The sequence below is a fragment of the Gopherus evgoodei genome, chromosome 9 (assembly GCF_007399415.2).
Source record: "Gopherus evgoodei ecotype Sinaloan lineage chromosome 9, rGopEvg1_v1.p, whole genome shotgun sequence".
Lineage (NCBI taxonomy): Eukaryota > Metazoa > Chordata > Testudines > Testudinidae > Gopherus > Gopherus evgoodei.
The window spans coordinates 46255240-46261448 of NC_044330.1; positions in this window are offsets into that span (position 1 = coordinate 46255240).

Here is a 6209-nt window from a genome sequence, read left to right on the forward strand (position 1 = left end):
CAAATAAGGTATTAGACTCAGTACAGGCATAGGTGGGTGAAATTTAATGGCCTGTAATATAAAGGTAGTCAGACTAGATCAGTGGTTCCCAAACGGGGATTTGTGAAATGTATCGGGGTTCTCAGAAAAAAATTCTCTAATGGCGGACAGACCCCAGGCGCTGACAGCCCAAGCCCCATGATTATGACTTCCTGGCAGAACAAGTTTAGGCATTGTTGTAGTTGTGCATTGTTTGCCTGGACTGCTCAAGACCCGAATGCTCGTGGGAGGAACTCTTTCTTTGAGTTAGCTTCTTAAATACCTTCATGCTGTTTCACATCTGGTATTCCTTGATGAAACATGTAGGAGGCTTAATCAAAGTGATATGAGCTACAAAATGAAATCTTGAAGAGTGGTGCTGTTTTCATAATGTAATAAAATTAATAATGTAATGGTAAATATAATAGTGTGTAATAATCATGTCATAAAAAACCAAATTATTTCCAAGATCACTGCTTCTATAATTTATGCTCACGTAAGGGAGAATATACCTGGAAATATTCATTTTTTAGGAGGGGGTTCGTGAGATTTGATATTTTCGTGAAAAGGGTTTGTGGGTTGTTAAAGTTTGATAACAACTGGACTAGATTATCTAATGGTCCCTTCTCGCTGTAAGTTCTATGAATCTGTGAAAGATACTGGCCTTCATTTAAATGTTAGTTGTACAGTAGCATTGACACCTAGCAAAACTACGTTAATAATGTTAAGAGTCTGGTTCATGCTCTGATGGCTGGCTCTTATTCAATATATTCTAGCTTTCAGTTCGTTCTACCTCCAAGACATTATCAAAGGATGCATTTAGAATTTGTCGCTGGAGAATTTTTTCTTTGTTCTGTGGCATGTAATTAGAACAATGGCCTGTTTGATGTTAGTTTGGACATTTTTTGCCATGAGTGATCACAGGAGACATTCCACCTTCAGCATTTCTCTCTGTGAACTGCATTCATTTAAAAAAAAAAAAACTTTCCTCCCCTATAGTTTCATTTAGCATTATTTTGAGGATTTTAAAATAGTGGTATATGGCTCTGAGCTTGCCAATGGATGAAGAAGATGAGAACGTGAAGCTGCAGCAGAAACTTCTGTGCTGTTTTTCTCATTATAGGCACTCTTTTTGATAACTGGATGAATTTGAGATTGATCTGGGGTTTGACACAAGCATCAAAATGGTTTCTATTATCTAAATACTATGCGGCACTAAACTGATGGTCTGTGTGTGGGATTTTTGTTTTGCATATGACTAGTGTGGGCCCTAATCCTGCAACTGTAGCCATGCCAGGTGTATCCCTGCCAGCAGCCCTAATTGCAATGGAGCACAGAGGTCTGCCTGGGAGAAGTAAGTTGCAGGATCGAGGCCCTAATAAACCAGTTACCTATCTTTACTAGATGGGTTACACTGGAACGAAAGTGTCTTTTGTGATTATAATAAGCATAAATAAAACATACACATTTTTACTTTGTAATGGGGCATGGTAGAAAATGCATGTAATGTCTACTTTTCCTGTTGGTAAACTAAAGATGGTGCTAAATAGCACCAAACGTAATAAAAGGTGGAGCACAAAACTGATGTCAACTCCTTACCAACCTATGCTGCTAACACCCAGTTACAGTCTTTGGCGCTTACTGTTATAAAACATAGGTTGGTATATTTTTCATCACAATATTAACAGTGACTAATTTGAGGGTAAAAAAAAAGTTAACCTTCATTCTAAACTCTCAGAAAAAGAAAATTTAGTGTAATGTAGTAGTTGAGATCTAGCAAATGTTTCTCGCACAGATACTATTGACTCACTTGACTCAGGGAGTTCACGTTTCTGTGTGTACTCTTCCTTTACTTCCCTTGTTTATTCCTCCTTTTTCTACCCCTCCTAGGCTTCTTCGTTAACTTATATTAAATCATACAAGCTTTTCAGGCTGCAGACATACCTGTTCCATCCAGTAGAGAGCAATAGTACCTCTAATGAGAAGCTATATTGCACCCAGAAACACTCTGTAGGGGAGGGGGTTGTGGCAGGAGGACAGCCTGCAGCCAACGCCCTCCAAGTAGTTACACACAGACTTGCAAATCTAACCTTGTATGACAGATGAGTTGGTAGCCGTGAAGTTTGGTTTTGGGGCTTGTGACAGCAGTGGTTGTCAACTTTTTCCATATGTGCCCTTGCTCCCATTTAATGTTCTGCTCCTTTGATTTCCATTGCTGTTGCCCATCTCCCTTTCTTTTCTTCCCTACTTCATCTTTACTCCATTCTCTCCCACATTTCTTTACCTTCTCCATTCTTTTTTTAGGTAGGGCTTCGGTACCCTCTCTAGGCTGCAGCCACATATAGCCGATAGTGTTATACTATCTATCAAGTGGTATATATACAACTAATGAAGACAGACATGCAAACCTAGCCTTGTACTATAGTTGTAGATACAGAAAATCAGTTATGCGGGGGTAAACAGTAATGCCTAAACTTATACCATGAAGACTTGATCTTTTCAGAGAAACTGAGCGCCCGCAGCTCTAAATGGAGTTTTGGTTGCCAGCGCTTATAAATATCAGGCCCTAAGTCATTTGCAGAGCAGAGAATAGAACACTGGTCTTCCTGTGCTCTCTAATCCCTAGGCTTGCTGCCTCTGTTATAGTATTTCTATGCACTCTTCACCTGCAAAAATGCTGCAGACAGGCACTTAGCCACCTTGGGCCTGCTTTGCAGAAGGGTGAAGTACCTGCAGCTCCCATTGACTTCAGCTAGATTTGCAGATGCTCAACTCTCCTGAAAACCAACCCCATGGTGTCAAGTTGGGTACCCAAAGTCAGAGGCTGCACTGGGGTCTCTTTGTGTTTTGTTTCACTATTCGTAAGATTGGGGTTAATAACACTTATCTACTTCCCAGGGGCTGCCTAGAGTCTTGTAAAAGCCTGTGAGATTCTCCAATGTAAGGTGGTATGAAACTGATTTCTTCTGAGCAAGGTATATGAACACTTTCATTTCGCCAAGCAGCCCATCCCTGCCTGCCTTCTGTATCTGAGGTCCTGTCACCGGAAGCCATAATTGTCCCATATTTAAAAATACTCTTAAAAATTGGAGTACGTGAGTCAATACTGGATTAAGTGAAGAAATGGCCCAAAGTTACGACAACTCACTAGTGTAAGCAAACAAGCCTTCTGACAAAGAAATCCCTCCTTCGAAATTTGGCATGTGTATGGCTATAGGTGCTTGTGCATGTATGCACACACAAAATCTCCTAATACACTGTTACACCTTAAAATAGCATAGAAGTTATTTTGTATTCAAGCACCAAAAGGGAAGACTTATTTCCTTTCTAAAATGGCTTATTGCAAATAAAAATGAAATGCAATAGTTACAGGGATGTTTGGCAGAGACGCCAGATGGTGTTATGCCTAAGGAAACAATGGCAATACCTATAAAAAAATCATGGTTAATCATGTAGGAGCACAAACTAGTGTATGTTGAATGTTAAGAGGATTTAGAAAATGTAAGTGTACACTTGCTTTTTTAAAAAACTGCCATGGCTATGACAGGTTTAAAGAGCATCCTGCCTGAAAACATGCATGTATCTTTAATGAAATAGTTCATAAGTCATTAATACTAAAATCATAAAACAGTTTTATGAGATATTTCCCCCCAGCAATTCATGCTTCTTAGTCTGATTTGCCTTACAGTTATAGTGTTTGCCATTGTCTAGTGATGAGGAATTGTTTTCAAATGCTGTCAACTTTTAACTCTAATCTAATGTCTTCTGGTTTCTCCTGTTCTGTGTGATACCCTTTGTGCCAATTCCAGCTGACAAACTCAGCACTGAGCAGCGGCTCAAAGCATTGGCTGATGGTGTAGGTGCTCTCTGAGATGCACAATGTCAAAGCTGAACTCGGTGCTAGGAAGTGTCAGGCACAATGAGGGCAGAGGAGATGTTAGATTCTCTCACACATTTTTCTAAGCCAGGCCTAGCAAGAGGGATCAGAGCATCATTTGTAGTATGCCAGTGAAAATATATAATAAAATGGATGTCCTGTTTTCTGCATCCTCATTGTAAAACCCATTTAGCAGGATAAAGTATTCTGTATTTGAGCCAGATGCTATTTATTTTTAAAGTCATTACTCACAGACTAGTAAATATTAGTTCTAGACCCAAACACCAGGAAATTCATTAGTAATATGAACTGTTTATATTCCAGTAAGTCAATAGCATTTGTACTTATACCTATACTGATGTAATGGGGGCCAGATTTATCAGATGTGACTAGTGATTTTGGGTACCTAACTTGAGATGCCTCACAGGGACCTGATTGTTCAGAGGGAGGGTACATAACACTTTCATCAGGCTTCTTTAAAATGTTGTAAATTGGGTGACCAAAAATGGAAGCAATCAGAATCACTAGTCATGTCTGAAAATCTTGACCCAAATCTCACTCTGTAGGTTGTGAGAGGATTGCCTCAGGGGTCAGGAAGGCATTCCTCTCTGCACATTTGCATTTTGAGGGGTGACACACACAATACTAGACTAGATGGTAGAGAGAGATGGTGTCTACCTCTATATATGTATAGTGCCCAGCATAATCTAGCCCCAATCTTGATTACAGCCTCAAGGTGGTGGTGTAATACAAATATTAAATAATGGATACATGACATTCTGTACCTTGGAGGAGTGCCCTGTAGCCCCCATATTCCTCATTTATATATAATTGTGATATTGCATATAAAGCAGGCAGTGTGAGGTATCAGGGGAAAGGTTATGATCTGTTGAAAGTCATTTTTCTGTATAAATATGTATATCACTAATGTATATGAAGTTATGAGAATGTGTGGTATGGTTGTCACTGAAATATGCTATGGATTTGGGAAGTGCCCAGATACTAGCTCTCCAGAGACAATGCCAAGGAAAGTAATCAGTGCTCGGGTGGGTGTCAAACAACCCATCAACAGCCATTGTCCTGCAAGAGAGCTTCAATTCAATGACTCATCTGCATAAGGCTACACTAGAGTTGCCAAAACTCCAGGATTGGCCTGGAGACTCCCAGAATTGGCATCAATCTCCCGTGACTATTGAAAGCAATCTGGGCAAGTTTAGTAGGATATTTTAAGAAAATGACATTACATCATGTTGTAGGGTGACCATATTTCCCTATGCTGAATAAGAGACAACTGGTAAAATTATTTATATTTAAAGGAGTTCAATGGCAATTGTACAAATGTTCAAATTAACATCAAGTTGACTGATCCCCTGTTATAAAGAAATACTGAGTAGCTAGATTCTTTTTAGTTACCTTATCTTTACGGCTTTAGAGGTCACATGGGAAGGGGTGCCACACACTCCCATACACCCCTCTCACACACTGAGGGTGACCAACCAACCCAACCCTCCGTGCCCAGTGGTCTCCACTCTCCATGCCAGACTGGGCCCTCCGGATGGACCTGCCTCTCCTGGTACTTTGTGCTGTGTCTTCCAGAGGTAACGTGGGGGCGGGGCAGGCAGGGTCACATGCCCTCTCCTCCAGATTTTTGCCAGGGTTCACACCAGAATATGGCCAGCAGCAGCCTTTTGTCTGTGGGAGGAGAGGGATGGGAGCTGCCTCCAGCCGCAGGGGAGGAAGAGGGGGAGGTGATCACCTGGTCTGTGTCTTTGCAGAGCTCATCTTTTCTCTTTGTGGCTGAAAGCAGCTTGTCCCTTCCTGCCTGCACAATGTCAAAAGGCAGTTAACACCTCCAGGCTGCTGCTGGCCACCAGCCTAACCCAGCTGCCTCCTGTTCCCTGGCTAGAACATGGGCAGGAAGGGGTTAACCCCTAAGGATGCATTGTGCACCAGGGCCCAGGAAACCTGACTGCAGGGGCTTCAGTGAACTCAGCCAGCAACGGGGCTCAGCAGAGGAGGGTGCCTACTGGACAGAGCAGCCCTTTGCTCCATGGGGGCAGGACCTGGGGGGAAGGGTGGGCAAAGACGGTGCTAAGCCTCTGCCCTGGAGGCTACCATGGTCCTACAAGACCATGCTTGTGCTCTAGGCACCAGCTTATCAAGCAGGTGCTTGGGGTGGCAACTCAGGAGCGAGGCGGCACTTTCAGGTATTCAGCAGCAATTCAGCAGAGGGTCCCTCACTCCCGCTCGGAGCGAAGGACCTCCCGCTGAATTGCTGCAGATCGCAATCGTGGCTTTTTTTTTTTTTCCTGCT